Raw genomic sequence first — 12738 nt, 5'->3', positions numbered from 1 at the left:
GACCGCAGGAGCTGTTGCGCATAGTCATGGAGGGTTGGGATAATTACGCTTGAGCGCGCAGGCCCCATTGTTAGGAAGGGTAAGGGATTAATTAGGATGTACGCCGCCAACGCCGCTCACTGATTAGCAGATCAAAAGCGCCCGGAACCGCCGTGCGCGGGCTCGAGGTGCACGAGCCCATTGTTCAGCGCAGCACCCCCTTTGAGGTAGGGAGGATAAATAGAGGGGCGCAGAGGGGAAATCGCTCTCTTCTCTCCAGGCCAGCGGACCAGAAGCAGCTCCAGCCAGCGACCCGGACGTCCGTGCGACGCATCGAGGTGCGCTGTTAGCGCAGAGAGCAGCGAACCTCCGCGGGCACCAAACAGTGAGTTGGGAGGTGAAGTAGGGTAGCGTAAGCCGATAAATAGGGAATAGGTACAGGTTTGGGTGGAATAGGCCAGCCTCGTCGACTCACTGATTCAACATCAACTCGCAGGTAGCATATAATAAATCATTAATAGCGAAGCGTGGTCTCGCGTGATCTTGTCGTGCAGTGTGGGCGTGTGGGTGCGCGTGTGTACGCAGTGATTCTGTAGTGCTGCGGCTCGCCTCGGGGGAGCGCTGCGCAGAGCGGTGCGAGAGTGGGTGTCGCGTGTGCTCACTCCGTGTGTGATACAGGTGCGCGATCGTAACTTGAGTAGTCAGTGTGGAGTTGGAGTGCACGAAGCGGTGTGTGTGTGTGTGTGCATACGTTCGTTACGTGTCGGATACGGATGCGCATTGGTAACGTGCCGCACAGGGCTATACTGCGAGCACGGCGTTTGATTGATGATGATGTGCGCACGTATGCTCGCAGCGTGGGAGCGCGGCGCGAGGCTGTAACAGTAGGGGCGTCGCGTTCGAATGCCGGCGAAACCGTAGCGGGTAATAGGGAGGTGGGGTAACGTAAACGGAATAGGGGATGCAGGCGGGAGGGACCCCGGGGGCCAACGGCCCCCACACCAGCATGTCGTCATCGCCCAGGTCGTCGGAGCAGTGGACAACCAGTCGCGGAGACCACCCCAAAGGCGGCCCGTCGATTTCGGGTTTCCCCGTCCACGCCGCCATCTGGTCCCAACGCTTAATATTAAACTTAGCGTCCAGGCAGCGCGCCACCCATCACGATGTAAGCGGTTCGTGGCTGCACACTGGTAGAGAAATGTTGAGCTCCTGAGACAACTCCAGCATACGGGAAATGATGAGAGGATCCAAATGATCGGCCATCGCGTCGGGGTAGGCAGCCATGGCCAGCGCCATCAACGCCCCCCGATAAGCCAACGGCGATTCCTCCGATGCTCGGCGACGCGACATAAATTTTCTGGTGGCTGACGTCGGTGGGTCATAAAATTCCGCCATCTCTGCGAACGCATCCCGCAGTGTCTTCTTCTTGGACGCCGGGATGGAGCGGAAGACCCCCAGAGAAACATCATCAAGCAGTGTAGGTAGCGCTCCCAGCGCTTCATCCTCCATCCAGTTCACGGATCTGAAAGCTGACTCGAAGCGCCACGTAAAAGCACTCCAATCGCCCCCGGCGATAAATTCTTTAATTTGTGGAAGGCGATGTCCGCGGTGGCAAGTGCGCGCCGCGGGCGTCTCCGACTGCCGTTCCCACTCTTCACCCGTTGCAGGCAAAATGGCATCCGGCAGCCGCGTGGCGGTAGGCGCGCCCAAAATGGTGGCCGACGGCTCCGGCGCAGCCGCCCCACCCAAAACGACGGCGTCCTCCCGCGTGGCAGGAGCAATGGCGGACTCAGATTCCTTTGCAGGACCCCTTCCCGCGGCGTCCAGCTGATCGGCGATCTGGCGACCCACGGCTGGTGAGGACGCCACCGCTGTCACCAGGCTTAGCAGAATGGCGCGTAATGACTAAATCTGCTCCGCCATCAACCGCCATTCGTCTATTGCTCCTGCGGTGGTCGCATCTTCACCCGGTCGACGCTGAGAGGCGTCGAGGAGAGTATTATCAGCAGGCGGCATAGGGGCTGTAGCTCCCAACATCTCATCTTCATCCGTCTCGACCTCTTCCTCCGATGGAGGCACGGGCAGGTTCTTTTTTCTGGGGTGCTTGGACATCTTGACGATCGTCCAAACAGTCGCAGAAGCACTTCTGACACCAATGTAATAAACCTTCTTGAGACGGCTTCGGAATCAGTCCTTTTTATTTCCACTTCCACAATTACACTTTACTCACACATCTCCGTTGCTGGCAGACAACGGAGAGAGGGCAGACTTCACACCAAGTCCCCACCGCGCACGTGGCACCCAGAGCCCCCGTACGCGCGTGACTCCTGCTCTTGTCGTTCCCAAGTCTGCTCTCGATCGTTCTCTCTCTCTCTCTTAATCCCTTCGTCACGTGGTACCCCCCAGCCAATCCTCCATAGACAGCATTGACCGTTCTCAATGGTTCCCTGTCAATCCCGGGACCACGCCTCTGATCCGGATCCCCATTAGCTGGGGCCCCGAATGGCCAATCCAATCACCCCTGCTGACATGCCGTGATCACGCCGAGGCCATGCTCCCTGGCTCATCCCTTATTGGCTACAAAGCAGGACCGGCAAGCCAATCCCCACCGCTAGGGTCTGATTCATGCGTTCTACCATACCATTCGCCTGGGGGTGGTACGCTGTGGTTCGGTCCTTCTGGATTCCGAATTCTCGGCACAGTGCCTGGAACAGCTCGGCCTCGAACTCGCTACCCTGGTCGGTGAGGACTCGTTCTGGGATCCCGTGCTTCAGTACGTAATGTTCCACAAATGCCCGGGCCACCACCAAGGCCGTTTTATCAGGGACTAGCTGTACTACCCGGCTTCGCCCGGGACTTGTATCTACCACGGCCGGCCGCCTTTGTCTCCCCAGTGGCGATGTTAATACGCTACAGCAGTTACTCGTTTGAGGCAGAGTCGACCTAGGGGAGGTTCAAATAATCGTCACCGGTGGTGGCCGTGAGCGGGAATCGAACTGGGTTCGCCGGGTTGGTAGCGCAGCGTAGCGTTAAGCACTACACCCACCGCTCCTCACACACCACACACGCACAGACACACACACAGACACACACACAGACACACGCAGACACACACAGACAGAGACACACACACACACAGACAGCACGCTAACCACTACACTACCGCTCCCCACACACCACACACGCACACACACAGACACACACACAGACACACACACACAGACACACACACACAGACACAGGCAGCACGCTAAGCACTACACTACCGTTCCCCCTACACAACACACGCGCGCGCGTCCATAGGTACACATACACGCGCTTGCTGCAGACACACACGACTTTCAGGGTGCGTACGGCAGTAAACGACTGAAATAATAAAGCGGCAATGCTGTGTAAGGAACGCCTTAGACCCGCATTACACATTTGTGTAATGCGAGCGTAAACACACAAACACACACAAACACATACACAATACACACACACATACATGCAGACACACAGACAGACACATAACACACATACATACACACACATACAAACACAGAAACACATAAACACACATACATAGACACAGACATACATACACACAAACACATCCACAGACGTACATACACACATACATACAGGCACGCAGACATACACATAAACACATACAAAAAAACCCACATACATACACACACACATACATACACACAAACACATGCACACACATACATACACACATGCATACAGACACACAGACATACACATAAACACATACACACATACACATGACCCGGCTTCGCCCGGGACTTGGATCCACCACGCCCGGCCGCCTTTGTCTCCCCAGTGCCGATGTTAATACGCAACACCAGTTACTCGTTTGAGGCTGAGTCGACCTAGGGTAGGTTCAAATAATCGTCACCGGTGGTGGCCGTGAGCGGGAATCGAACTCGGTTCGCCGGGTTGGTAGCGCAGCGTAGCGTTAAGCACTACACCCACCGCTCCTCACACACCACACACGCACAGACACACACACAGACACACACACAGACACACGCAGACACACACAGACAGACACAGACAGACACACACACACACAGACACACAGACAGCACGCTAAGCACTACACTATCGCTCCCCACACACCACACACGCACACACACAGACACACACACAGACACACACACACAGACACAGACAGCACGCTAAGCACTACACTACCGTTCCCCCTACACAACACACGCGCGCGCGTCCATAGGAACACATACACGCGCGTCCATAGGAACACATACACGCGCTTGCTGCAGACACACACGACTTTCAGGGTGCGCACGGCAGTAAACGACTGCAAGAATAAAGCGGCAATGCTGCGCGAGGAACGCCTTAGACCTGCAACACATTTGTGTAATGCGAGCGTAAACACACAAACACATACAAACACATACATACACACACATACACACAAACACATACACACACATACACACACATACATACACACAGACATACACATACACACAAACACACACATACATACACACAAACACATACACAATACACACAGACATACATGCAGACACACAGAGACACACATAACACACATACATACACACACATACATACACAGAAACACATACACACATACATACACACACACATACATACACACAAACACATACACACACGTACATACACACATACAGACACACAGACATAGACATAAACACATACAAAAAAACCCACATACATACACACACAGACATACACACAAACACATACACACACATACATACACATGCATACAGACACACAGACATACACATAAACACATACACATGACCCGGCTTCGCCCGGGACTTGGATCCACCACGCCCGGCCGCCTTTGTCTCCCAAGTGCCGATGTTAATACGCCACACCAGTTACTCGTTTGAGGCTGAGTCGACCTAGGGGAGGTTCAAATAATCGTCACCGGTGGTGGCCGTGAGCGGGAATCGAACTCGGTTCGCCGGGTTGGTAGCGCAGCGTAGCGTTAAGCACTACACCCACCGCTCCTCACACACCACACACGCACAGACACACACACAGACACACGCAGACACACACAGACAGACACAGACAGACACACACACACACAGACACACAGACAACACGCTAAGCACTACACTACCACTCCCCACACACCACACACGCACACACACAGACACACACACAGACACACACACAGACACAGACAGCACGCTAAGCACTACACTACCGTTCCCCCTACACAACACACGCGCGCGCGTCCATAGGTACACATACACGCGCTTGCTGCAGACACACACGACTTTCAGGGTGCGTAAGGCAGTAAACGACTGAAATAATAAAGCGGCAATGCTGTGCGAGGAACGCCTTAGGCCAGCAACACATTTGTGTAATGCGAGCGTAAACACACAAACACATACAAACACATACACACACATACATACATACACATACACACAAACACATACACACACATACACACACATACACACAAACACACACATACATGCACACAAACACATACACAATACACACACACATACATGCAGACACGCAGACATACACATAAAGACATACAAAAAAAACCCACATACATACACACACACATACACACAAACACATACATACACATACATACACACATACATAGAGACACAGAGACATACACATAAACACAAACACACATACACATGACCCGGCTTCGCCCGGGACTTGGATCCACGATGCCCGGCCGCCTTTGTCTCCCCAGTGACGATGTTCACACACCACAGCAGTTACGCGTTTGAGGCTGAGTGGACCTAGGGGAGGGCCAGGTCCGTTTCAAATAATCGTCAGCGGTCGTGGGCGTGAGTTGGAATCGAACTGGGGTCGCTCAAGCAGCTTAATGACTGTTTGTACAAAGAACATATAAAGAATCGATTATAATAACCAGGCAAGAGTCCACATTATAGACTGCCAGTACACGCACTCAGCTTCATAAGCAGGCTAGAGTGTACATGATAGAGTGGCAGTACGCTCACCGAGCTTAATAAGCAGGCTACAGTGTACATGATAGACTGGCAGTACGCTCACCCAGCTTAATGAGTATTTGTACAGTGAACATTAAAGTAATCGATTGTTGGCGCGTTGGGTTTAAAAGTAATATTAATAGCACACATTGTGTTGGGGGTGTAGTGAAGAGTAGGAAAAACTTTGATGAATTTACCTCAGAGTGGCGTGGTGGGTGTCGAGGCCTAGTAGCGTGCAAAGCCTGCGGCCTCGCCTAAAATTGTCGGCTTGGAAGAGGCAGGGTACGGGTGGCGTTCCTTCCCCCCCCTAGCTCTCCAACAATACTGTGTAATGGCAATTATTTAATTAAATACGGAGCTTATGAAAGTGGCGAAGGCGTGGCTAGCCGTTGGCAGGGGCAACCGCCGTCCAATGAAACTGCAGCCCTTGGCGAAGGCGTCGCTAGCCGTTGCAAGGTCCATTGAAAGCGGCGAAGGCGTGGCTAGCCGTTGCCAGGGGCAACCGCCGTCCAATGAAAGTGCGTATGGGCCGAAATCCACACACACACACACAGACAGACAGACATTCACGATTTTATATATATAGATGGCCACTGCCACGGGGTAGCGGGTGAAATACTCTACTGCGACCAGGATATACCGGTTGCCTCGATGGGATCGCGGGAATGGCCCCTGAAGGTCGATCCCGACCAGCTGATTCGTGCGGCTGACGCGGAACGGCCTTAGGGGTACCTGGTATCGTGCCGGTTTCGGCCCGCACTGCTGACAGGCGCGGCAGCCCTGTGTTGTGTATGTACCCCCTTTTTATTTATTTTTTTATATATTTTTTTAAGAATTATTCTGCCAACATAGATAATATCGTTTTTTTCTAATAGACGCGGCCACGTGGGAACGAACACGCCCCCACACTTCCACAGAGGCCCCCACACTACCACAGATGCGCGCACACCTCATTTGAAAGGAAAGAGGACATGAAAGGGGGGGCAATAAGGTAATAAAAACTCCCCTAAATTCACACAAGAGGAACAGGGGGGGGGGGGAATGGCAGCCAGGGGGGTCAGCAGGACGCCCTTTTGAAAAAAAAACCCCACAGAACCAGGAGACACGGAGGAAGAGATAATTATATTCTTAACAAGGAAACAGCATCGACGACAAAAAGCACAGATGGGTCTTTGAACCATGTTAAATACACAAGTTACCAACTTAACCATAAAGATTAAGCAAACAGTATCCATCCTCACTCCAATTGAAAACCAGACAAAAATTGCACCAGAATCGCGACCCATCATTATTAATTAAGTACTGACATTATTTACCTTTAAAGAATATCTACACGGCCGGGCCGAAGCATCAAAGAATAATTATGGCATCTATTTCGCTCCAAAACAAATTCCTAGCCGGGATATCAGATCAAATAATCACAAGAAGTCAAATAATAAGTACGGAATTAAAGTAGAAGAGGAATCAAGGGCGGAGAAGGCTCTCAAAATTAACCAAACACAACACCCATGGGAAGCGAGCAACACGGCCGCCTTTGTCTTTCCGAGAGGATCTCCACACACAGGCACCAAGCCAGGAAATGACACCCATAAAAGTTGGGGCAAGGGCTCAAAGGAAATTAACACACGCCTTCGAATAAATAAGCGCATGCGCCGGATGCTCCCACCGTGGAAACAACCGCCTTTGTCTCCCCACAACACGGACAGCAAAAATTGCACACGCATGGAAATAACATTTCCATGAGAGATCGGGTCACGATGAAACATCGTGAACACTGTTTCGGCATAACTATGCAGATGGAACCAAGCAGCAAATAAGTTGCATTTCAACTTCCAAACCAAACCAACTTAAGCTGTGTGAGACAAAAGATGTGATCCCAGAGCAAGGGAGGGAATAATTAAGCTCGCTTAACGCGTAGGTTTTCGCGACAAATATTAATCAGTAACAAAACATGGATTCGAATGTTTTTTTTTATAACTCGACGCGAATCATCGGTCTGGCTAATGGATAACTTCTGAAGCAGCCGACACGAGGCCCCCACCCCCACCCCTTTCTTCCAGAACGACACACACAGCTGTGTCTTCAAAGCTAATAAACACACGGACAAACACGCACGCGAAACACACGGACAAACACGCACGCGAAACACACGGACGGACACACACACGGACGCAGATGGTCCACCCCCACAGGAAGGTTTTATGACACAGCCTTTGAACAACTCGGGAAGCCGAGTGGAATTTTCCGATATAAACCGAAGGAAAATCCATACAAAGCATATCATCCGGGCCACGAGCTCCAACGCAGATCATCCGGGCCACGAGGGCCTCCTCGTCGCCAGGGCTTTGGCTCCACCAACAGATCGTCAGGGGCTCTGGCCCCCATCACAGATCTCCAGGGCTTCGGCTCTATCTCTTCTCGTCGCCGCCAACGAAGAAGTTTTTCGTCATCCAGAAGGACGAGGATCGCGCGGTGCCGAGGCATCGCCTGCCGCACACGAGTGTACGAGCCCAGCTCCCTTGCCGTGTCACCACGCCGAGGTGCATCGCCTGCCGCACACGAGTGTACGAGCCCAGCTCTCTTGCCGTATCACCACGCCGAGGTGCATCGCCTGCCGCACACGAGTGTACGAGCCCAGCTCCCCTGCCGTGTCGCCACGCCGAGGTGCATCGCCTGACCACGCAAACGAGCGTGGCCGCGCCGTCAGTCATCGTACGGGGTCAGCCGAGGGAGGAGTCGGAAAGCGAGCCGCTCACCCTCTCACCGCAGCTGCGCAAGCCAGAGGGTCCTTCTCCTAAAGTCGTTCGTACCCACAACTTCCCCCACCAATAGACCCACACACGCACGCATCGACGCCCAACCCCCTTTGAGACTATCCATGTCGTCCCTACCATCATATCAACCCTACACAATTATCGAAAGACTGATTATCAACTACATGAACCATCAGCTGGCCACGAGGAATAGTGGCCCATCGAGTGATTAAGAGTCCGTCGGTGATAAGAGTGAGGTTGTTTAGCGTGCCTTTCCCTTGTTTCGCTCATCACATAGGCGATCAATAGACTCGTCGAGGCAAACTCAACCTCTCGAAATCCTCATTACGAATCGACCGAACACAGAGAGAGAATATCTTGTCAAACCAGTTTCCTTTGTCCCAGAATCTCGCCGAAGAATTAATTAAAACAGAGCCAGATTCGCTCTCGCGCCCACACGCCCTCACCCACCATTGTATCAAACATTCCGTTAAGAGGATTTTTATACTTGCCGATGAATCTATTGACATATACTTTCGCCTCTTGGGTACAATAAGTGCTATATTACCGCCATAGGAAGTGTGTCATGCTTGTTTTCAAACTCGACCAGTCGCCGATTGTGATCGATACATGGGCGAACTAATGAGATGCCTGGTAGGAAAAGTAGAGGTTACAATTGATAGAAGTGTTTTTAGTCATTCAGTTCGTTAAATGCATAAGTGTTTATTCATTCATTTTAGTCAAATGCATAAGAGTTTCGTTATTCATATTGCATAATTGCATAATTTCACAAATGCATAAGTGTTTATTCATTCATTTTAGTCAAATGCATAAGAGTTTCGTTATTCATATTGCATAATTGCATAATTTCACAACTGCATAAGTTTTGTCGTTCATATTAGTTAATTGCATAATCTTGCCCATGAATTATTGACGCATGTTGACCTGCATGATAGAATGTCACGTGTTTGTTAGAATAAAATTGTTATCACAGAAGCATATTGAGTGTTCTTTCCAAGTCCATGCAAAACCATCTTATTCATAAGAGCTGTATCCTGCGATGAGATATGAAAATGGAGACCTAAAATATTATAACACACTAGAATAATCGGTAAATGAATCTATGATAATCGTGTTATCCTGATTGATAACTCTGGATAAACGAAACCGAGCCTAATTATCACAACTGCACACATTAACATGACCGCAAGCATCCGCATAAATTACTACGATTATCTCCGTGATTATCATAATTTATGCATATAATCACACGCATTATCATAATTTATGAATATTAATACACACACTATCATAATTAATGCGATTTGCGCATTTTTCGGAAAATTATTAATTTTTATTATTTTCATCAAAATTTCATAATTCCAACACATATAACACCTGTACCCAGGCCGCCACGTCTTGTGCCAATTTGGGCCAGAGATACTGGCGACGCAGGGTCTCTCGCGTGCGTCGTTCCCCATCGTGGCCCCCGAGTGGGTGGTCATGCACCAGCCGTAGCAGCTGGGGTCGCACCTGGGCAGGAACACAGATGCACCCCGGCTGGCCGGCCTCGGTTAACTCCCGTACCACTCCGTTCTGCACACACAACCGGGCATACAAACCACTCCAGGGTCCTGGTAGGGTGCTCTTTTCCTCCCGCAGTGCCGCCTCCACGGCCGCCAGATCCGGATCTCGCTGCTGGGTCTGTCTCAGCTGCTCGTCGTTCAGGCCCGGGAAGGCGCAGCCGACGTCCTCCTGGATCCGTCCGATCGGGTCCCGAGCCGCGGGTCCCGCGCTTGCCGGGCGGTCGACGGGATCCTCGGTGCCACCTGTGAGGGTCTCTGTGGCGCACACTGCACTCTCTCTCGCTGGGGGGGGGTCAGTGGCCGCGGCCTCTCGGGGGTCCGTTGCCTGCCGGCAGCGTCCCCCCGTGAAACAGGGGCAGGCCTCCTCCGCCCTTGTCTCGGCGTACACCGTGGGCCGCCTCGACAAGGCGTCCGCGTTTGCATGCGTCCGGCCAGCCCGATACTCGATTTGCAGGTTGTACTCCTGCAACTGCGCCAACCAACGGGCCATCTGCCCCCGCGGCTCCTTGAATGTAAGAAGGAACTGAAGAGCATAATGGTCAGTGCGTACGCGACATCTCCTGCCGTAAAAATACGGCCGGAACTGCTTACATGCGAAAATCACGGCGTACAACTCTTGGCGGGTCACGCAATAGTTCAGCTCGGCCCCACTCAGGGTCCGGCTGGCGTACGCGATGACTCGTTCCGTCCCATCCTGTACCTGTGACAACACCGCGCCCAGCCCGCTGCTGCAGGCGTCGGTGTCCAAAATAAAATCTGTGGTAAAATCGGGGAAAGCGAGGGTGGGGGCGTGGGTGAGGTGGTCTTTGAGAGTGGTGAAGGCCGTCTGGCAGGCCCCCGTCCACTGATAGGGGTGCTTAGGGGAAGTGAGTTGGGTGAGGGGGCGTGCAATCTCGCTGAATCCCTTTACAAATCGACGATAATAGGTGGCGAGCCCCAAAAATGATCTGATCTCCGTCAGATTCCTTGGCCGTGGCCACTCCACTACGGCGCATACCTTCTCCAGATCGGTACGCACGCCTGCCTCGCTGACGCGATGCCCGAGATACCCCACCTCGCGTTGTGCGATGTAACACTTACGTGACTTGAGCTTGAGATGAGCCGCTCGCAGTCGCTGGAACACCTCTCGTAGCCTGGACCAATGCTCAGACAAAGATCTACTGAACACGATCACATCGTCCAAGTAAATCAGGCACTGTTCCCATTGCAAACCCCGCATCACCAACTCCATCAGCCGCTGGAACGTCGCGGGTGCATTGGTGAGTCCGAACGGGAGTACTCGAAACTCGAATAGTCCCATCGGGGTGGTGAATGCGGTTTTCGGCCGATCCTCCTCCGCCATCTCCACCTGCCAGTACCCGGACGCGAGATCGAGGGTGGAAAAATATCGCGCTCCGGCGAGGCTGTCAAAAGTGTCGTCGATGCGGGGTATGGGGAAGGCGTCGCCGAGCGTGACTGCGTTCAGTTTACGGTAATCGACGCAGAACCGGGTTGACCCATCCTTTTTCGTTACTAGTACCACCGGGGCTGACCAGGGGCTCGCCGAGGGCTGAATTATGTTATCGCGAAGCATGTCTCCAACCGCCTCTTTGATCTGGGTGCGTTCGGGTGCGCCCACTCGGTATGCAGGGAGTTTGATGGGTCGGGCTGCACCGGTGTCAATTTGGTGCTTAACAAGGTCGGTCCGACCCACGTCTGAGTCGTGTTCACTGAACACGTCGGCATACTCCCGCAGTAACTCGCGCAGCCGATCGGCCTCTCCCTTAGGTAAGTCCGCCCATGGTACATGTTACGCGTCGAGCAGAAGAACGACCTCGGCTCGGGGAGTCGGGCCGACTCGCCAGGCTAGGTCCTGCTCACCCTCAGGACGACCGGGGTCCTCAGCCCAGAGTGCGAACACCGATACGTTAGAGTGGCGTGCGTGCAGGGGGTGTACTGTGGCTATCGGGGTGCGCCGTCGCAGTATCGCTGGGGTATTGTGGGGGTTAAACATCCGCATAAACAATCGGTCCCCATCTGCGTTTACCAACGTGGCGGATCCCACAACCCCATACCGTTTTGCCAACTCCGGGTGAGGAGTTAGCATTACCTCCCCTGATGGTCGGAGTGCGGGGTCGGTGGGGGATGTTGCCACCGGCACCAGCATCTCGGTGAGCGGGCCGATGGTGACTGCCGTCGCCAGGATAGCGGCCACAGGTGCAAAGCGGAGGCACGTTTGTTCTCGTCCCAGGAACGGTATCCGCTCGCCGTTGCTCTCCATGGTGGCGCATCGCTGGCGGGGTTGCACGTTGAGTCCCAACCGTTCTAGGAGGTCGGTACCTGCGATACACTCGTGACACAACGCACTCGACACGTAGAACTCCTGGGTGCACACCTGGCTGCCTATGCGGACCTCTAGGGTGGCTC

Source organism: Lethenteron reissneri, chromosome 65 (genome assembly GCF_015708825.2).
Source record: "Lethenteron reissneri isolate LAM-NWPU_2019-01 chromosome 65, ASM1570882v1, whole genome shotgun sequence".
NCBI classification, from domain to species: domain Eukaryota; kingdom Metazoa; phylum Chordata; class Hyperoartia; order Petromyzontiformes; family Petromyzontidae; genus Lethenteron; species Lethenteron reissneri.
Note: the sequence above shows the minus strand (reverse complement) of the source record.